Here is a 23,017-nt window from a genome sequence, read left to right as displayed (position 1 = left end):
GTAAGTACTTTCTGCATGTTTCATTTATTATATGATGACAGGTTCCTAAGCATCAGGAAGCAGATTCTGTGAACCAGCTAGGGACTATTCCCAAAGCTGGCATAACCTTAATTATGCTCTACTATAAGCCTGAGAACTTTCCTAAACTGAAGTGAGTACAGAAAGCCCAAACCTTAATGGGATTTGGAATTTGGTAAGGTAGCTTTGCCAAAGCATACAGGAGACACCACTATCTTATATACAGAAGGCACATATGACCTGTGGTAGTATGGTGGTGGTGGTGAATCTTTATTATTTCTCTATTCCTTTACATTGTCCTTACTGAAAGATAAATTGCATCATGATGAGGAGCCCTAAATACATTGTATCAGCTGTTCAGAGTATGGGATCCCTAGAAAGTTGCAAACAACTCAGGGGTTTATGATTCTATTCACTGAAGGGTGAGCTAAAGAAGTTCTAATGACTGATTCTAAATCACATAGTGTTCTCAATACCACCACCTCCAAGTGCCCCAACTCACAGGAGAGAACAAAGCTGTATGATAGAGGCCATCACTCATTTGAGACACTGGCTACCTGCCAGGACTATGGGAACCACTGACGACTGTAAAATATAGTGGTAGATAAAAACGTGAAGATGACTTTGAGGGCCTGAAGTGATGAAGGGGAAGGATAAGATAGGACAGAGAGAGAAGAGAAGGGAGAGAAAGAGAGAGAGGTGAGGAGAGAGAGAAGGGGGAAGAGAGAGAAGAGAAGGGGAGGAAGAGGGAGAAGAGAAATAAAGGAGAGAGAAGAGAAAGAGGAAGAGAGAGAAGAAAGGGGAAAGAGTTCCAGCATGAGCAACTGCACTGGCAGGTCAGGCAGACCTCGGGTCTGGCCGCTCACAGTCATGGGGGCATTGGTTCCTGGGTGCAGAGAGGTAGGGTCAACACAACTAGAACTACATCAAGCCACCACAGCTGCTTCCCGCACCAATGAGCCCTGACGTGCCTGCTGCAGCTGCCACCACCTACTATGCCTGCTTCTCAGCACCACTCTCAAGGGAAACACATCTGGCTGTCAGTCTCTCAGCAAAGGAGGTTGATGCTGTGCAGACAGTTATCTACTTCTTTCCCCTCCTATATTCATAAGTGGGTGTACTCTGAAAATCAAGGGACAGCCATGTGATTACAGCTATGTCATGGACAATGTCCACTGTATAGCCATTGATTCGTTCTGTAACAGATTCTGGGGACATTACACACGGCCAGTGCTATTCTGGCACTGAATAAACAAAGCTGAACAGGAACAGGAAGGGTGTGGTACTTACCTTTGTTCAAGAAAGACAAAAAATAGAGATTCATATCTAATTTCAGATTCTGATGAGCGCAGTGCAGAAAATAGTACTGTGTGGTAAGATATTGGGCCATCCACAGAACCGTGGGTGTAGGTTGGGCATGTGGGGATGGGGACAGGACTGTTTACAGGAGATAGCAGAGACAGCCTCTCCAAGCAGGAGCAGGAGCAATGGAGCAGAGATCTGATGAGGAGTCAGCCCTCAGAAACCTGGAAAAGGACTTCCTTGTAGAGGAAAGTGCAACCACAAAGCTAGGAGGTGGGAACCCATGAGCAGTTGTGAAAGAAGGAACAGAGCAGGGTGCCTGGAGCCAGGTCAGCAGCAAGATTGTCTGAGGTGACACTGATGAGCAGCCTTCACCATTAGTGGAAAACGACAAGTGTAAGAAGGACAAATGCACATTTGGGGGCACAGCAGCAGGATTAAGAGTCGACTTGTAAACACATAAAGGCTTTAAATTTTCTTGGCTACACTCCACTAGGAGAAATACATTTTATTTCTCTACCCAACACACACATATTGTACAGTGCTCCCCCATTATTTCTACTTAGCCTTGGTCCAAAGATAGGAGTGGACAAGTCCATGACTAACTCAAAAGTTTTAAGTTACATGCTGTTTTGAGCAGCGAGATGAACCTTCATGTTGTCCTGCCCTGTCCTGCCTGGGTGTGAGTTATCTTTTGGAGGTGCATCCACCCTATATATGCTACCCACTCTGTAGCAGTTGAGGGAGAAAGCACATTCACATAGCCTTTATTGAAGTATGTATTTATAATGCTCTGTTTTATTATAAGTTATTATGTTAATCTCTTATGTGAAACTTACAAGTAAGCTTTACTACAGTCATGTGTTTATATTTGGGGGTACAGTATGTATAAGATTTGGTACTATCCGTAATTTCAGGCACACACCAAGGTTCTTGAAATATATCCTCTGTAGGTAAAGGGGACTGATGTGTGTAAGTGACCAATTGTATGCATCAGCTTAGCTAGGCTTTAGTCAAACTCTAGTCTGGGTGTTTCTGAGAAGGTATTTTTTTTAAAAGACTAACCAGATGATCTTCCATAATGTGGGAGAGCCTCATCCAACCAGTTAAAGGCCAGAAATAAAACAGTCTGGGGTCCAAGTAAGAAGAGGCCTTCCTTCCAAGCATCTTCTCGGCTTCTCGGCTTGCACTGACTAATTCATTTAAGGATGAGACCGCTTCTCACCCTGGACTTTGTGGCTAATTTTGGTTCCTCCTAAGGCTGTGCCTGGGACAAAACAGCTCAGCCTTTTCTTTATTTGTATTGTCAATAGCCAGAAGCTGGAAACCAACTCTGGGAAAAGGCTTCTTCAGCCAGGAAAGCTCGTGTCCAAATTAGGCAAGAATCCAATGGATAGGGGCCACCAATCTGCCCTCCACTTGTCTGTAAAGCGTTTACCAGTTAAGACTGAGTATCTGGAGTGAATCCACGCCACTCCTCCTCCACTCCCTGCAGAGGCTGCCCTCAGGGACTCCTGGAATCACGACAAAGTGATGTGGCAATGGGCTCAGATCAGCAAGAGAGATGGCAGGCGGCGGGCAGCTGTGCAGACGGAAGTTCTGCCCACAAACCTGATCCACAAGATGCCTTCACTCTCAATGCCAACTTGGGTCCTTGATGAAATGTAGAAAGTAAACAACCTTCATTTAAAGAGGGGTTTTTTTTGTTTTAGTTTCAGCTAATTTGAGTTTTGTTTTGTTTTGTTTTGTTTTTATCTAATTTGAGTTTTCTTTTGCAGAGAGCAGAATGCTTCTTTACTATCTAGAATGGTGTTATATCGATGTGTGTCTTTCTTACCTTCCAAGCTAGACTTTACATTATAAAAGGCACTTTGTCCCAAATATGCTATGACTACTTACCAGGGATATTACACTGCCCTGTACTAGCAGAGACTTAAGAGCATAGGATAGACGAACATAAAAATGACTGAAAATGTCCAAGGCACAAAGATGAGGCAATCAAAGGCAAGGAGAAGGTGATAAGGTAAGATTAAAGTAGCACCTCCCAGATTCTGACAACATAGTTTTCCCTGAAGTAATCACATGGTTGAGTCTAAGGAGATAGCAATGCAATCTGTGTGTGGAATGAGATTCATATCAGTACCTCAGAAACACTGAGACGACCTGCTGTGCAGAAACCTGAAACTCCCCAAGGCTGCTTGCACACAGGACCCTTCTGTTGTTGACCACTGACATCTGCAGAACACAAGCTCTGTAGAACACTGGCAATGTGCTGCTTTGGAAATGTAAGGCTTGGGGATCAGCATTGGAGTTGCTTGCTCCCTCCCTAAATTCTCCTCTTGATGGGCTGGGCTGGAAAGTGGGTAGTGCTGCTCCACTGATGAGCTACCTCTTCTGCACAAAAGGACAAATGGAAACTGTTTCACTGCTGGAAATTCCCCTGAAGGAAATCACTGGATACTTTACTGTGTGTCTCCATACTAGGCCCTCAGGGCAAGGCCTGAGAAGACTAGGCTCTGCTCTCAACCACATTTTATAAGATCTGCTTGCAAATGGTAAGAGAATCCATACCTGATACATTTTTATTGGGTTGTACAAAAGCAAGATAGAGAAAGAAATAAAAACTCGAGTTTTTTTTTTATCTTCTTTAATATTGGTGTGCATGGAGGGGGGTAGCATGTGGAACTTAGTTCTCTCCTTCTTCTATGAGTTTCTAGGGTTGGACACAGATTGTCTGGCTTGTGCACCAAGCACATTTACCCACTGAACAGTCTTGCCAGGCCTAAACCATCAGACTTTGACCCTCACATGAAAGTCTAATTTCACTTCAGAATCATTTGCAGTTTGGTAAAAGGTTGAATAAAGTTTCTAATGAGGGCTTGGGTCTTACTGGGTTACTTAAGCCACACAAGGCACTCTCCTTTGTGCAGGGAACAAGCGGCAAAGAGTTGGTGCTTGAGATAGCCAGCCCGCTCCCCCAGGCCCCTGCACCTCCTTTCCTAGCCAAAGCCACCTCTCTGACCCAGGTTTCCTCATCCCTGTTGTGGAGCAATAACATGCACTTGGAAAGGTCACTGTTGAAATTCTGGTAATGTGTTGAAAATGCCAAGGACAATACCTGATATGAGCAACAACCTTCCTCAAGACTAGGATCAAAATCTATCCAATAAGACTCTCCCAGTGGAACTAGGAGAGCAAACGCTTATAAGACAGTTTGTTTTCAACAGTGGTCATTAATTCAGTCACCCTTTCCAATGCAGTATAAGAAAGAGCATTATCCAGGAACATTAATTTCCCTAACATAAAAGTGACACAATGGTAGGTCACACACAAGCGGTCAGGATCATTCTGTTTCAGAGTTTAGTTTCACTGGAACACGAGGACTCATAAAGGTAGAGTGACCCCAGATGCAACAGAAGCATCCAGACTCTATTAAAGAGAGTCCTGTGATCAGTGCAACAGAGCAGAGAAAAAAATGAATGGCATGTTTGTGCTGGAACTCTAATAAACACTCAGCCAGCTAATGCACTGCTGGTACCGAAGGCTATTGCTTCTCCAGATGGAAAGTTGATCCTGATCTTTCTAGGCTCTAGGTCCATCTTCCCTTTAGGAAATTTAGACTCTTATGCAAACTGTTTTTCATAGTTGAAAGTGCTCTATGCAATTTCCCTCAGGGGCATCAGGAAAGGGTGTTGAGAGCAGTTCCATTCTTTATGACTTCAGAACTGAGGACCCTTCAGGGAACTCTAGGGGTTACTTGGTCCCTGTAGGTTGCACAGAATTCAAGACAGGTCTGGACTTGGGTACCTCCCAAGCATGTTCTGATGAATTTGGAAATGCCAACAATCTCAAAGCATTTGCTAGTTCACGTGCACGTAAACTTGAATTTCCCAAGGTCTCTCTAAAACCGAAGAGTTGCCCTCCCACTGTGTTTTCCTGCGTATTGTCCCGTGTCCTGAGCGTGGATCACACCCAACTGACCAAATAATCTTGATGCCTTTTTCTGGGGAATGGAGGGCTGGCAAGCAACCAAGCCCTGGGTGAGGTGCCAAAGTCCTTGTTACGTAAGAAGCCGGGTTGACGCCCTCCTGAGAGTGTGGGAGCTTCATAACGCTGTCTCAGTCCCCTGGTAGAAGTGACTTATGATTTGCCAGTTTCTGAAAGTAAAAACAGAACATATTGGAAACATCACCTCAGTCAGATCTGCAAAAATAAAAAAACATTTGCTTGATTCCTAATCAGTATGCTCAGAATATTGTTTACAACTAATGGCCTCATTGTCCTGAGTTACGGTGGCTATAACTATGTTCAAGCTGATTTGTATTTCTCAATTACAGAATCTTGACTAATAAACTTGAAGCAATTTATAGAGCACGTCAAGTAAGTAACAACAGAAATTATGAAGCCCATTGCAGTGCCTGGCATCATGCCAATGTTTCAGCTTTCACATGCCCTCGACCTGACTTTGAGATAAATAGTATTACTCCCCAGTCTACAAAAAGGGAAACTGAAATGCAAGTTGGGCAAGTCCCACATCCTGAGTCAAAGGCATCTCCACTGTTCCTTCAAGCTGGACTAGAGCCTCTTCCTCCAGACGGCCTGGCTAGAGGTCCAGCCCGTCTCCTCCCCTTTCTTCTTCCCTACTCTCATTCCAGTCCCTCTCCCCACCCCACCCCTACACCCAGTAAATCATTAAACTCTACCTTGCTGGGTTTACAGAGATTTTAGTTGCTCACCACTCTTTATATCCTTTGACTGTGTCGTTCAAACTGCCTTTCTGAAATGCACACAGACCATGTTATTCCTATTTTATAAAGGACATTAGTCATTCAGGCACTATATCGGGACCCTTGACTGTGTGGAAGAAACTGTGTCCTGATGAGAGTTGGTTTACATGTTCTCTTCTTTCAAGTAATCTAAGACTTGACTACCAGACCTGGATTTGACCAGTTGGCAGCTCCAGCCTGAGATGCCAAATCTGTACCCTGTGAAGAAGCAGGGAGATTTAAGATGTGTAGCTATGGAGGTGGTAGCTGGAGTCTGTAGGTAGTGAGTTCTACCTGTGTTAATATTAGAAACAGACTCTGCTTCTCTAAGGTTCCCAGATTCCATGCTTGTCCTTTGTTCCCTGGCTTTCTCCTAAGGTCTAGGGTCAATGAGACATTTGAGACTGAGTATCTCTGTTAGTTACTGAAGACAACCACAAATTCCATCATTAATGAGAGGCAGAATATTTGGCAGGCAAAAAGAAGCTGATAGACGAAGCTGAGGCTCAAGTGTTTCCTGTGGACATCGGGTATAAGGTGACCATTGAAGAGTGTTGTCGGAAACCACACTGCCACCATAGAAAGACGAGAACATCAGAGGCAAAGGTTTTTTCTCTTGAAGGTCATAAAGGAAGGGGATGACATAAAACAACCAAACTATGAGCTCATGACCTGCACTGAACCTACAGACTTTCCACAGCTGTGCAAATGCTTGTCTTTTCAGCTGCAGTACTTGAAGGCTAAAAACTAGAAGCATTGCTTGGTATGCTAGATGCTAAGTCATCTCACTGGTAGAATTCACAGCCTTGATGTGATTTGTGTGTGTTTAAAACTGGGAACAGTAAGTCCCATTCCTGTGTCTGCAGCGCTTAGCAAAGAGCCTGGCTCTTACCCAATAAATCCTTAGGAAGTTAATGAATAAATGGTTGAGTTAAAAGACTGTATGTTAGTACCATTTTTCTAAAGATCAGCAAAGCAGCAATGGGACAGTGCTGGCTGTGTTCCGACTCTGAGTTTGCCCTTGGGATGGACGTTCATAGTTCTTCTGAGCCCAGCACAGGGATCCTTATGACACGAGGATTGAAAGAGATGCACTCTCCTTGCAGAAAGTCCTCATGATGCCATCATCTCCTCCTTAGGAACTGCCCCTCTTTCTGGAATTCTAAGCATCTAGTAAAATATCTCAGAGTGACTTTGAGGAAATTTACAATGGGGCCAAAACATACCAAAAGGTAATGGGTCATCCTGTGACCACATACATAGCAAATGCCCAGTAAGTCCCACAGAAAGTGCTGATCTGGCCATAAGCCCTTCAAGGGGTGTGTCTTTTAGGTTCTGAGCAGAAGAAATGATCAGAATAGCTAAAAGAGCAAACTATCTTTCTACTGATAAAAAAAAAAAAAAAAACACCAATAGCTCCTGACCAGTACCCTGTCCAGATCTGGCCAGGTAAGCCCCTGACACCTATTCTGTGAGGAGAATTTCAAACTTCCAGTTCTTACCGGATAGCTGTGATATAGCCCAAAGCCCTCACACTGTTGAAATCCACATTCTAATATCATTTCCTAATCATTAGCCGGTTCAGAGCCTTCTGGTGCCGTCCAGAGTGGGTTTAAGTCTAGATTTCCCATTTCCTAGCTGTGTGACCATAACAAATTGCTTTTCTCTTCCTCTGGTTCCTCATCTGTTAAGTTGTCATGGCAATACTTTAAACATTATCTTGTCCAAAAAGTATATAGCATCATCCCTGCACAGGGTCATGCGTATCTTTTTGGAGAGGGGGTTGGTCTAATAAAACGCCCATCTTTGCTCTTGCACTTTCACACTTCCCAGAATGTCCACACATGTAAGAAAGTCTGGTGATCCCAAGTCTTTCACCAGTACGTGTATCAGACAGGTACTTAGCCAAACTCTCCCACCCTTTTGCCCTTGGTCCATATCCTCTCCAGAAAACTGCATCTGATGTCCAGATAGAGAAGGAAGTGGCCAAGTCCAGTCTTTATCACAGCCTGCCCTCACCTGAACTGACTGACTTCTGCTTCTCTTGCATACTTATTTCACTGGTTCTGCCCAAACATCTGCCTTTCAGAACATGCCAAAAGGCATAGTCCATATGCCTTTTGCTCTAAGCTAGTGGTTCTCAACCTTTCTAATGCTGCAACCCTTTAATTTAGCAGTGGTTCTCATCCTTTAATGGAGCTCCCCCTGTTGTGGTGACCCCCAACCATAAAATTATTTTCATTGCTATTTCAAACTGTAATTTTGATACTGTTATGAATTGTGATGTAAACATCTGTGGTTTTGATGGTCTTGGGTGACCCCGTGAAAGAGTTGCTCAACACCAAGGGACTGTGACCCACAGGTTGAGAACCACTGCTTTAAGTGATTACCACTACTTTTGTCCAAAGTAAACTAACATTTCTACTTCTAATATTTATCCACAGAAGTATATGCAAAACTGTAAAAAAAAAATGTGTATAAAACAATGAATGAACTTGTGGCTGTGAATAGTTTAAGGATAGCTTTAAGTGAAGTGTGGTCTATTTCTACACCAGGTTAGTAACCAGCCATTAAAATGGTGCATTTGGTGAACATACATTCTAATGGAAAGCCTAAAATCCATTCCTAGCCAGTAACAGCAATTTCTCAAGGGAACAGAATTAAAATAAGAGAAAGGAGCCTTTCACACACTGATAGAGTTCCATAACATCTGAATTCTTCCAAGTGTGTGTTTCTGTCACAATAATTTCAAAAGCAAATGTTGTCAGCACAACCTTCTGCCCCGTACTTTATATGGTCTCATTGTTTTTAAATGCATAGTAAATGTGTATTGCTTTTGTAATAAATGAATCCTCTTAGGGTCTCCAAAATATTTCAACAAATTTTAGGGTTCTCATTCCACTGGCATTACCTCTGGATCACAGGCCAGCTTTGAAAATTCCTTGTAGCAGGAAGATTTTTATCTTGTGAGATACACATACAGCAGTTGGAAGGCAAGCAAGTGTTGGGTAAAGAGCCAAAGGCTGGCTCATCCTCATCATATTAACTTACAGGACAGTTCTCTTTCATTCATTCAAAAACAATTTTACTAGGCCCCAACTCTAAGTGCTTTTCTTGGAACTGGAAGTACAGTAACTATCCCAACCATCATTCATGACTTTGCTTTCTATGGTTTCAATTACCCATAGAAGTCAACTGTGGTCCAAAAATATTAAATGAATAATTTCATCTGTATGCTTAATGAATCCATTAACTCCAAATTTATGAATTATAAATTGCACACTGTTCTGCATAGCATGATGAAATGTCATGCCATCTGGCTCTGGCCCAGCTAGGATATGAATCATCCTTATTCAGTGTGTCCATACTGAGACACCACCTACCTGTAAGTCACTTAGTAACTGTCCCATATTCCAGAAGAGTATAGTGATTGTGCTCTAGTAACCATTATGGAGTTATTAATTCTGTGTCATTTATCTGACTTCATTCCATCACATAAGCATTGAACCATTTGTCATAAATATAAGAAGCCAACTATAGTATAAGATATTTGAGAGAAGGGCTACATTGGTCTAAATTTTATTATAATTGTTCTGTTTTATTATTAATTTTGTGAACCCCTGACTTTACTTAATTTATGAATTTAAATTTTTCATAGATAGCTCTGTTTATTAGCTTTGCATTACTATAGTGAAATGCCTTAGGAATTAACTTATAAAACAAAAATGCTTATTTTGGTTCACACATTTAGTTTCCATGTATGGAGCACTAGCTCTCTAGCTTTGGGCCTATGGCAAGGTAGCACATCATGGAGGAAACATGATACAGCAAAACAGCTCACATGGACAGGAAGCAAAAGCTGAGACCTGCTGGTCTCTCAAGACTCTACACTTAAATATCCTACCACCTCCCAAAACCACCACTCTGGGGAACTATTCTTTAACACACAGGGTTTCTGGATACATTTGAGTTTAAAACCATAGTTTCCTCTCTAGGAACAATGGAAGTAGCACAAGTTCAGGTTTTCATGAAAGGTCCTGTAATTTATTGCCCATTCATAAGAAGAAACCATTGTAAAAAGCCTGGCAATGTTGTGCCTCAATAGAGTGTTCTTTCCAGCAGAAGTTCCTCTAGTTAAAGAAAATAACTTTTCTTCTTCTGTGTTTCTAAATCAGTACTCTTGGTGTGTTGAACATGGTCTTCTGAGGCCAGCCTTCTGACGTCAACCATAATTGTGGCAATGAGTGTTTTGTCAATAATGTTCAATGCTACTGGTGATGAAACATTTTGTGGCATACCCAACAGAGAAGCACAAAACTAACCAACATAAAATACCTAATATGAAGCCACTGATTAAAGAATTGCAATAATATCCTGTCGATTGGTTAATTTATATATTCCTTTATCCAAAAACAGCATTTTTCTAAGACACCAAGTTCAACCCAAATCCAATAAATTGCAAAAAATATTAGAAAGAAATTAATAAAATAGAGACTAGAATAACAATGCATTGAATCAATCAAATAAGGAGTTGTTTCTTTGAAAAGATCAACTAGTTTGTCAAACTCCTAGCCAAACTTAGAAAGAAAGATAAGTAAGATCTGAATTAATTAAATTAGAAATAAAAAGAAATTCTTAAAAAACACCCATAAAATCTAGAACATTAGGGGATACTTTGAAAACTTCTATTCAAAAAAGCTGGAAAACCTAGAATAAGTGTACAAATTTTTAAACTCATGTGATCTAACACAATTAAATCCAAATACATAAAAAATTTAAACAGATCCATCATAAACTATGAGACTGAGGCAGTGATTGAATCTCCCAACAAAGACAAGATTAATTCATTTCTGAGTTCTACCCATCTTTTAGGGAAGATATGGTGCCAGTGCCTCTCTAACTGTATTGTAAATAGAGAAGGAACACTGCCAAACTCCTTTGTTGTTGTTGTTTTAGATATATTTATCTTATTTTATGTGTATGAATGTGTTTTTCCTGCATGTCTGTGTGTGCACCATGTTCATACCCTCAAAAGAGGGCATCGGGTCCTCTAGAACTGGTGTTACAGATGGTTGTGAGCCAATGTTTGGGTCTTGGAAACAGAAGCCAGGTCTTCTGCAAGAGCAGCAGGAGCTCTCAATCGCTGAGCCATCTCTCCAGATAAAATCTTTTTATTAAGCTAATATTACCCTGCTAGTAAAGCTGTATAAAGACATAATAACAACAACAACATAACCACAGCCCAGTTTTCCTGATGAACATAGATGTAAAAATTTTCAACAGAATACTTACAAGTGAAATTCAGGAACATATTCCCGAAGATCATGCACTATGACTGAATTGGTTTCACACCAGAGATGAAAGACTGAGTCAACATATGCAAATAAGCAAGTGTAATATACCATATAAGTAAATTTAAGGACATAAATTGTGTGATTATATCTACAGAAGCAAAGGGAAATTGACAAAGTTCATGGTGAAAATCTTGAAGTACTAGTAATAAATAAGAAGAAAGAGTGCCCACTCTCTCCACCATTATTTGATATAGTGTTTGAAGTCTTAGTCAGAGCTATAAGACAAATATAAATATATACAAATATACATTTGATACAAATAGGAAAAAATAAGTCATATTAGTCCAATTTACAGACAACATGATTCTATATGTAAAAGAGTCTACTACAAAGTGTGTGGTGTTTTCAGGAAGAGGGTCTTACTACCAAGGTCTAGTAGGCAACCAGCCTGTGTTGTTGGAGGGTTTCTGGCCAACAACTCAAGGGGAGGTACTCTACACCTGATTCTGGGCTTTTCATTTGACAACCTATGGCTTCTAGGAGGAGCATAATCTCCTGTGCAGGGAAAGTCCAATTACACTCCTTTAGATGAATATAATATATATGAATTTTATATATATATATATGAAACTTATAAAACAGCAGGCTTCTGTATGGATTTTTCAAATATACCTAGTGTTAGTTACCCTGCCTCCTACTCTTTCCTCTGCTGTAACCCTCATTCTTCTCCCATCTATACCTTCCTCCCTGTCATTCTCCTTCACCCCTTCTTATCATTTGTGTTGTACTATTCTCCTTGCCTCAAGAGCTTTCCTCTCCCCTCCACCGATGGCCTCTCTCTAGTTTCCTGGATTCTGCAGGTACTCCAATGCAAACATGGAAATCTAAAGATTCGGTATTAGAATATACATATGAGTGAAACATGTGATAGTCATCCTTCTGAGACCAAGTTACCTCCCACAGGAAATTTTCCATCAATTTGTCTGCAAATTTTATTATTTTTCCTTGTAACTAAATAAAAATGTACTGTGTATAGATATCACACTTTCATTATCCATTCAGCTATTTCTAGACATCTAGGTTGTTTTCATGTCTCAACTATTTTAAACAGAGCAGTGATGAACTCAGATGAGCATGTGCTCTATAGCAGGAAACAGTACCCAGAATTGATATAGCTGGGTCATAAGTAGATCTATGTCTAGTTTTTTAGGAATAGCCACTCTGATTTCTATACTTATGGCTCCAGTTTGTACTCCTACTAAAAGCTGAACACTTGTCCTCCTTTTCCTATACCTTTGCCAGTGTTCTTGTCTTTTGTTTTCTTAATCTTAGCTTTCTGACTGGGGTAAGATGAAATCTCAAAAGTAGTTTTAATTTGCATTTCCTTGATGGCTGAAGGCAATGAGCACTTTAAAGATATTTCTTAGCCATGTTTTTTCTTCTTCTGAAAACTATTTCATTCCATATCCCACATTTTAGTTGGAATGTTTATGTTCTCAGTGTTTAGTATTTTTAGTTCTTTATATATTCTTGATACTAATCCTCTGCCAATGGATAGCTGGAAAGGTTTATTCTTGTTCTGCAGGCTGCCTCTTCAGTCAATCAGCATTTTCATTTGCAGTACAGAAGCTTTTTAATGTCATGAAGTCCCACTTGTCACTGAGCCTGTTTTCTGATAAATTACATTTATTGATTTATGTATGTTGAGCCATCCGTGTATCCCTAAAATGGAACCAACTTGACTATGATGAAAGATCTTTTAGATGTGATCTTGAACTAGGTTTGCAAGTCATTTTGTTGAGAATTTTTCTGTCTGTGTTGATTGGGGATATTGGTCTATGATTTTCTTTATTTATTGCATATATATTTTTGGTATTCATGGTATACTGGATTCATAAAGAGATTTTGAGGATGTTTCTGATTTTTCTATTTTTATGGAATAATTTGAATAGTATTAGCATTAATTCTTCTTTGAAAATCTTATAGAATTCTGAACTGACTTGTTTTAATTTAGAGATTTCTAATTATTGCTTCTATCTCATTGGTTGTTATATATCTGTTAAAATTATTTATAGTATTTTTGTAACATATATATGTGTGTATGTATGTATGTATATATTTATATATATATATATGAACTGTGATTAAATTGGTTCTACCCCAGAGATGTAATATTGAGTCAACATATGCAAATCAGTAAATATAATGCACCATATAAATACATTTTATATATATATATATATATATATATATATTTGCCTATTTCTCTTTAGATTTTATAATTAAATGAAATATAGTTTTCTAAGTATGACCTTGTGTTTCTCTGCATTTCCTCCATATCCATAGTAATTCTCCATTTTCACCTCAAATTTTATTAATTTGGGCCTTCTCTTTTTCTTTTAGTTAATTTGACTAAGGATTTGTCAATTTTGTTCAGTTTTTCAAGGAACCAAACTTTTGTTGATTATTTTTATATTGTTCATTTCTATTACATTAATTTCTACACTGGTTTTCATTATTATTGTCTTGTTCTTATTTTTACAATCCCTTAAAGTTCATCATCATGTTGGTTATTTGAAATATAGTACTTGAATTCTTAGCTAGAGCAATAAGAGAATTGAAGGGGATCAGGAGGATACAAATTGGAAAGGAAAATGTGAAAGTATCTTTATTTGCAAATGACATGACAATTACATAAGTGATGCTAAAAATTTCACAAGGAAATTCCTACTTCCTACATCTGATAAACACTTTCATCAAAGTAACTGGACACAAAATTAGCTCACTAAAATCAAATTTAACATGTATAAACAAATATATAACAATGACAAACAGACTGGAAAAGTAATCAAGGAAAGAAGACCTTTCATAATAGCCTGAAATAATATAAAATACCTTGGGGTAACTCTAAGCAAGGAAGTGGAAATCTTGTATGATATTGAAGATATTGAAGAGGAGGGAAATCCCCCAGGCCCTGCTCATGGATGGGTATAATTAATATAGTAAAAATAGCTATCCTATCAAAAGCAACCTACCGTTCAATGTAATCCTTATAAGAATTCCAGCACACTTCTTCACAGATATTGAAAGGGCAATCTTCAGATTCATATGGAAACACACACACACACACACACACACACACACACAACACATTTGCTATCACAATCCTGAATCACGATATAAAGTGATAGATAACACAGTTCCATTCCATGGTCGTGGTACTGGATTATGCAATAAGGACCAGCATTTGAAACCCAACGGTCCCCTGCAGCACCAGTGACCACTGGAGCCATATGCCCACCCTGCACCAACTGGGAACGGGTAAGGGCTCCCGATCTCTGGACTGGGCAGACCAGGTCTCTAACTCCTAGGCCCTGGGGACACACTTCATGCCCCTACACCACCAGCCCCTGCAGCCCTAGAGACCAAGAAGTAGCTTCTTCCCCTGTCCCTTTGTCAAGCCAGCCATCCCCTGGCATCAGTGACCATCTGAACCATACACCCACCCTGCACTGATTGGGAACAGCCAACCATCCTCTATGGCGCCAGCCACCACTGGAGCATATGCCCACCCTGTGTCAATTGGGAACAGTGACCACTGGAGCTATATGCCCCATCCTGGACTAATTGGAAAGAAGAACCACAGGAGCCAAAGGCCCCACCTGGACCAATTGGAAGAAAAGTGACCTGAAGCCTCACCTGTTCAGATTAAAGGAGAAATGGGTAGATGGCAGTGTAAGAACACATTAAACAACATAAAGAGGAGTATGTTACCACAAGAACCTAGTGATCCTACAATAACAAGACCTGAACATCCCAAAGCAGATGATACAGGAGAAAATGACCTTAAAAACAACTATATGAAGATGATAGAGACCCTAAAAAGGAAATGAAAACTTCACTGTAAGAAATGGAAGAAAAAACAAACAAAAAATTGGAGGAAATCAAGAAATCTCTTAAAGAAAGTCGAGAAACAATCACACCGGTAAAGGAAACAGTTCAAGACCTGGAAATTGAAATAGAAGCACAAACTGAGAGAATTCAGGAAAAGAGAAATCTGAGTAAATTAACAGAAACTACAGAGGCAAGCATAACCAACAGAATACAAGAAATGAAAGAGAGAATCTCATGCGTAAGGATACCATAGAGGAAATAGATTCATTGGTCAAAGAAAATGTTAAATCCAGCAAATTTTTTTTTTTTTTAGTCTCATGGGAATTTATTAGAGTACTATTTCTTCTATTTTTAACCTATTTTTGAAGTTTCTATAGTAAAAGTTATTTGAAAATAACTCAGTTCTGTTCAGTTCAACACAGAAGCTATTTTTTTTGTGATATATATTTTTTATTTTACAATACCATTCAGTTCTACATATCAGCCATGGGTTCCCCTATTCTCCCCCCTCCCACGCCCTCCCCTTACCCCCAGCCCACCCTCCATTCCCACCTCCTCCAGGACAAGTCCTCCCCCGAGGACTGTGATCAACTTGGTAGACTCAGTCCAGGGAGGTCCAGTCCCTTCCTCCCAGACTAAGCCAAGTGTCCCTGCATAAGTTCCTGGTTTCAAACAGCCAACTCATGGAATGAGCACAGGACTTGGTCCCACTGCCTAGATGCCTCCCAAACTGATCAAGCCAATCAACTGTCTCACCTATTCAGAGGGCCTGATCCAGCTGGGAGCCCCTCAGCCTTTGGTTCATAGTTCATGTGTTTCCATTCATTTGGCCAAACGTAAGAATAATAGAGATAGAAGAAGGAGAAGGATTCCAGCTAAAAGGCCAAACGTAAGAATAATAGAGATAGAAGAAGGAGAAGAATTCCAGCTAAAAGGCACAGAAAACATATCCAACAACATTATAGAAGAAAACTTCCCCAACCTAAAGAAAGACATGCCTATGGAAGTACAAGAAGCTTACAGAATACCAAATAAACTGGATGACAAAAAAAAACCTCTTCTCATCACATAATAGTCAAAACAATATTAAGAGCAACAAGGGGAAAAGGTCACCTAACATAAAGGCAGACTTATCAGAATTACACCCAACTTTTCAATGGAAACTCTGAAAGCCAGGAGGTCCTGGACAGACATTCTGCAGATACTAAGAAACCAGATGCCAGCCCAGAATACTCTACTGAGCAAAGCTTTCAATTACTATAGATAAAGAAAACAAGATATTTCATGACAAAACCAGGTTTAAACATTACGTATCTACAAATCCAGCACAACAGAAAGTACTTGAAGGAAAACTCCAACCCAAGGAAGCTAGCTGCAGCCACCAAAACAAAGGCAACAGATACCCTCACATCAGTGAATTCCAAAGAAGGGAAATACACACACACAACCATCAAAAAATAACAGGAATTAACAAACACTGGTCATTAATATTCCTTAATATCAATGGATTCAATTTGCCTATAAAAAGACACAGGCTAACAGGATGGATACAAAAATAGGAACCATCCTTCTGTTGCATACAAGAAACACATCTCCACCTCAAAGACAGACATTACCTCAGAGTAAAGGGTTGGGAAAAAAATTCCAATCAAATGGACCTAAGAAACAAACTGGTGTAGCTATCCTAATATCTAACAAAATAGACTTCAAACTGAAATCAATCAAAAGAGATGAATAAGGGCATTTAATATTCATCACAGGAAAAATCCATCAAGAGGAAGTCACAATTCTGAACATCTCTGCTCCAAATACAAGGACACCTACAATTTGTAAAAGAAACATTACTAAAGCTCAAATCACACCTCAGACCCCACACACTAATAGTGGAAGACTTCAACACCCCACTCTCACCACTGGACAGATCTGCCAGACAGAAACTTAACAGAGAAATAAGGGAATAACAAATGTTATGACTCAAATGGACCTAATAGACATCTATAGAACATTTCACCCAAACACAAAAGAATATACATTCTTTTCTGCACCCCATGGAACCTTCTCCAAAATTGACCATATACTCGATCATAAAACAATTCTCAACAGATACCAGGATTGGGTTACATATAATTGAGTTGTTGGCCAAAGGGGTCCCATGGGAATCCTCTAACAATCTAGGCTGTTGTCAAATCTATAGGTTGCTTTTTAAAAACTGACAGCAAAGCCTCCTTGCTGAAGACAACACATACATAAATCATTGAACATGGAGATGTCTAGATGCTGTCTACATAGAACCTTCACCCCTATATTCTAGCTAGTGTCTTTGGTACAGGAAGGTATTCTGCACACTAACAAGAGAAACGTCACAAACCCTCTGATCTACAATGGTGTCTTGCCTGCTAGATATGCTAGAGCAATGGTGGCACAAAGATTGTGGGAGTAACTCAATCTACTTTGACTTAAGACCTGCTCCATGAGATGGAACCCGGAGACCTAGGATAAAACCAAATACTACTGTTTCTTTAAAAACGTAGCAATAAATAAAATTAAAATAATCATAGATCTGTGCTTTGTTCAGTCATCATCACAGAATCTTCCTCCTGCAGCAGATGAGAACAAATAATAAAGACCCACAGCATAATGCAACAAGTGAGAAATTTTAAAACACTTAGCTCTAAATGGGCTGTCTCCATCAAATCACTCCCCTCAGGGGTCAGGGAATCCCATGGGAAAGGAGGCAGAAAAAATGTAAGAGCCAGAGGGGATAGAGGACACAAAGAGAACAAAGCCTTATAAATCAACTGAGCAAAGCTTATATAAACTCACAGAGACTATGGCAGCATGTACAGGGCCTACACGTACTTTATCCCACCTAGTTAAGCTTCCAACTTGTGAAAAAGAAGATTTTAAAGTGCTTAGGGATGGGCATGGTGGTACATGCCTTTAATCCCAGCACTCTGGAGGCAGAGACAGGCAGATCTCTGAGTTAGAGGCCAGCCTAGTCTATAGAGCAAGTTCTAAGATAGCCAAACTTAAATAGTAAAGGAAACCATAGAAAACAGAAAGCTTGTGAAAATGTATTTGAACAAGAGGGTCATGTTCCTGCCTTAGCAAACAGAAGAACCTGGCAATTTGGCAGTATGGTTCTTAGAGTCAAGGATACAAGAAAGGGGTTGTGGAATCTCCCTCTGTGGCTAAGGAAAACTGCTGAGGCCAGGCATGTGTCATGAGTGTCCATTCATGGAGGACCCAAGAAGCCATTGTGTGAAGCTGTGAAAGTGAAGCCTGGATAACCTTGGAGACCCAAAGATGTTGGAGATACCAGAGTCATTGGATTTTTGCCAATGAGAGCTGCTAACAGGGAGTGGAACCAGCACAAGAGAAAGAAGTGTGTTACATTCAACAAAGCTAAAAGGAGTTGGAGATCTGAAGAGCATTTTGACATCAGACATGGAGACACAGACTTTAGTATTTTTTTGCTATGCTCCTTTTCCTCTCTTTTGGAATGGTAATGTTTATCCTGTGCCATTGTATGTTGGAAGTATATGATCTGGTTTTGTATTTTTATTTTACAGGTTATTACAGTTAAACGATTGCCATGAGTCTCAGAAGACTTTGAACTTTGGACTTTTAAACAGGGTTGAGACTGTAATAAATTATGGATGGGGACTTTTGAAGTTGGACTGAATGCATTTTTTTTTTTTTTTGGTTTTTCGAGACAGGGTTTCTCTGTGTAGCTTTGTGCCTTTCCTGGAACTCACTTGGTAGCCCAGGCTGGCCTCGAACTCACAGAGATCCGCCTGCCTCTGCCTCCCGAGTGCTGGGATTAAAGGCGTGCGCCACCACCGCCCGGCTTTTTTTTTTTTTTTTTTTTTTTTTTGGTTTTTCGAGACAGGGTTTCTCTGTGTAGCCTTGCGCCTTTCCTGGATCTCGCTCTGTAGCCATTATTATATGGCTACAAACCTATGATACGGCTACAAGGGAGTGGAATGTGGTGGTTTGAATAAGAATGTCCCCCATAGGTTCATATATTTGAATGCTTAGTCATCAGGTTGCAACACTACTTAGGATTAGGAGGTGTGGCCTTGTTAGAGGAGGTGTGTCACTAGGGGTGGGCTTTGGGATTTCAGAAGCCCAATCCAGACCCAGTAGCTCAATCTCCATCCTGCTGCCTGCTGATTCAGTATAAAACTTTCATCTCCTCCAGCACCATATTTGCCTGTGTGCCACCATGCTTCTCAACATGCTGATAATGGACTGAACCTCTGAAACTGTAAGTAACTAAAGGCCTTCCTTTATAAGAGTTGCTGTGTCATGGTGTCTCTTCACAGCAAGAGAACACTGACTAAAACACATACTATTAGCTCCAATGACATGACCTGGAAGGTTTTCAGACAGTGAATTAGAAAGAACAATTATTACCATATTCAAACAACTCAAAGAAAACAAAAGCAAAGAGCTGAATGAAATAAAGAAGTCAATCCAAGACATGAAAATTGAGTTTAATAAAATGATAGAATTGCTGAAGAAAAGCCAAACTGAAATGATGCTGTGTTGCTGAATCCTAACAGCTCACTCAGGGAAGGGGTTGAGAAGGCACAGAGTCAATGACAGAAATAATAGGAGTCAGTTGAAAGCAAACAGCAGACTCATTTATTCAATATCAGGGAAGGCCTTATATACCCTCCTCCCAGCACCCAAGCTGTGTTCCAACCTGGTGGCATTGTGTGGTCATCACTCATTGGCTGGGCACAATCAAGAACTCTGACAGTAACCAAGAACTCTGACAGCACCTGTTGCTAGGCCCTAAGGCAGACTCCAGGTTGGCTCATAAGGAAGTATGTTATGTGCATGCCTTGGCAACTGGTTTAAGCCAATTTCCTAGACCCTGTGGGCCTGTCCTACTACATATCCACCCTTTTATTTTATTATGTGGGTGCTCAGTGGGAGTTAGAGTTCTTTGCTCCAGCCTTGTTGACTCCACCTCAGGGGGCCTCAGCAACTGGATTGTGCTTGTCTTAGGTTGGCTTGCCAAACAAGCTCTTACCCGTCATTGACTGTCAGCCCTCGAAGAGCATCCATCCCTGGGGAGGGAGTCACAGCAGGTGGGGAGGGTCAGGCAGTAGCCTTTTGAATTTCAGAAAGCCAGGCATGCATAACCTCCCATGGAAGGCTATGAGTTGGATGTCTAAGAGCCATTAACACCTGTACAGTTGCCTTAGTGGCCACCCATTGTTGCAGATGTGCTATAGGAGACCCTTAAAAAAGGAGAATGATTTAAAATGTCCCGTAGTCGGCAGGATTCGAACCTGCGCGGGGAGACCCCAATGGATTTCTAGTCCATCGCCTTAACCACTCGGCCATGATTACATGAAAAGGAGAATGATTAAAGGCACCACCCTACCAATCAAACATAAGTGAAAATCCAGGAGGGATCAAATGGCCTTTTTATATCATGCCAAATCTTTTTTAAAAATAAAGAATCAGAGGCCATAATCTCTGCCCTTGTCTGATTTAACTTGAAAATTTCCAGTGTTAACTGTTCTATGTGCCCTATCTAGCTATTCTGCAAATAATTCCTTGAGGATTGACAGCTTTAGTTCAATTATAGACCACTGTTCTACCCATACTTCTTGATCTGAGAACTATGTCAATGGAATTGGGCTAAGGGGCTCAATCATAGTGGATTTCATGGAGACAGTGGCCCTTAGAATTGAGGGTATGGATCTGGTGTAGGGTTGTACACTGCAAGACCACCTTTCATGGACCTTTATGTCATCAAAAAGGCCCTGTCATCTGTAGCTAGAACAATACCCACATCCTCCATGGCTCCCCATTGCCATCAAGATCCTTTCAATGGAAGAGACAGGTGGTCATCTTAGAATCTTGTTGGTCTCCCACACCACTAATGGGAGGGGGGAAAGGTTTAAACTTCCAATGAGGGAAGTGAAGTGCCTCAGTCTTGGTTAAAATGTCCACACCCATGTCAACCAAGCCTTGGACAGCTTGTCCATCAAGATTGGAGAGTGTGGAAAAATAGTCATTGTCCAATAGATTTTTTGATTACCAGAACCTCCTCTTACTGGTGGGGCTGTGGAGCACCCTTCCTGGAGATTACAGGGGTTGGTGTTTTGACAGGCAGTGAACTACAGTCCTTTGCCTGATGAAAGCCCTTATTGTATCTGGGGCATCAGGTCCTAGGTTTTGCCTGGAGGCAGTCATGCTGCAAATATCCTAGTTTGTCACATCTCCAGCAAGTTCCATCTACCTGGGGGCCCCTGAGGGTGTCATTAGTGCATGGCCTGTCAGTGAGGAGAGTCCAGGGAGGTGGTAAGAGTGGCAATGGGACTGGTGCTGGGGTCCAGAGCTCTGGTGGCCTGCACCCATTTATGCATGTCCTCATTTCACACAGCTGCAACTGCACATAGGCTTGGGCATTGAGCCCCTCCCAAGCCAGCTGTTTAATCAACATATTTTTAGTGGTGCCAGCTTCCACTCTGCACCCTACTGCCTCATTGACATGGGCCAGGAAGTCAGTGAAGAGTTCCCCTGGCTGTTGGATAAGATCGTGAAAGTAAGCTGAGGAGTCCGGGAGTACAGGCTCAGAGGGCCTTGATGGCCATGTCCAAGACCTGTTGAAAATAGACATTCAAGCCAGTCTGGTGCACAGGATGAACATATTCCCTGAGCCCTGTGAGCATATCATAGGTCACCAGGACATTAAGTAAGATGTTCATCCAGGCCTGGGATTCTGCCTGATCATCATAGGCCAGTCTCCAACCGAGAAAGACTACAGGCTCCAACACAGCTTTAAGCAAATGGTACCAATCAAAATAAGTTTGTAACTGCATGTATCACTGAGCAGGGACCTGCTGGAAGTAGGGGAATTCTGGGCCTGACTCATTGGCTGCCTTTTGGATGAGGGAAAGATCAACTATGGGGGCGGGTACCCAGGGCTGGACATTGGCGTTTGGGCCCACATTGACTGGGAAGGCTTCTATGTGCCTATGGACTGACAGTGGTGCAGGCTGTGAGGGCTGTAAGATGCCTGGCACTGTGGGAGAGTAGACAGCTCCTGAGGCAGGTGGGTACTGGGGTAGATCACCCCAAGATACCATGGCATAGATGTAGCTGCCCACAGTAGTGGTGGAGCAGGGAGGGGCAGCACATGACTTAATGGCAGCTGCCTTGTCCATGACAGATTTCCAGGGGCCCAAAGTGTCTGTCTCATCATCATCAGATATAATAGCAAAATCTGACATGGAAGGGGTGGGGGGTGATGAAAAGATTACCCATCTGTTAGAGGAAAACAGCAAGCAAACAGCAGTCAGAGAGAAGATGGCAGTCAACAGGGGTGGAATTTGTACTGGACCCCTATGTCTTGTGCTTAGTGGGGGACTTCCATGGTTTTTTAGGCCGTGGCTGTATGCCCACATGGTGTCTCCAGAGGAGAGATGGGGTTCAGGAGCCAAACCCTGGTTCCACCTCCTGGGGTGGTCAATCCTTATGTGGAGGCACCAGGCAAACTGAAACAGAAGAAAAATGTGCCTTCCTAACAGGATGGGCAGACAAACACAGCAGACAACACAAAAGAAGGAAGGAAATGGGGGTCCCAACACTTACCTGCTGAAGGGACCAAAAGAACACAACACTGAGGGGCCTTCTCACTGAAACACACCATCTTGGGGGCGCTGGGTTTCCTTCAATCCTAACCGCAGACCGTTCACTGCCCCAAATGCAGCCCCT

General features: G+C 41.3%; 1 non-coding gene across 1 annotated transcript; it reads right to left on the bottom strand.

The window, feature by feature from the left end:
* Positions 1–20,559: 20,559 nt before the first annotated feature.
* Positions 20,560–20,641, bottom strand: Trnas-aga (transfer RNA serine (anticodon AGA)). Its single transcript has one exon. It is a non-coding gene; the product is annotated as a tRNA-Ser (tRNA).
* Positions 20,642–23,017: the final 2,376 nt, after the last annotated feature.

The sequence above is a fragment of the Peromyscus maniculatus genome, chromosome 14 (assembly GCF_049852395.1).
Source record: "Peromyscus maniculatus bairdii isolate BWxNUB_F1_BW_parent chromosome 14, HU_Pman_BW_mat_3.1, whole genome shotgun sequence".
NCBI lineage: Eukaryota > Metazoa > Chordata > Mammalia > Rodentia > Cricetidae > Peromyscus > Peromyscus maniculatus.
The sequence above is the reverse complement of the archived record's forward strand: the minus strand, read 5'-3'. Positions and strand labels throughout refer to the sequence as shown.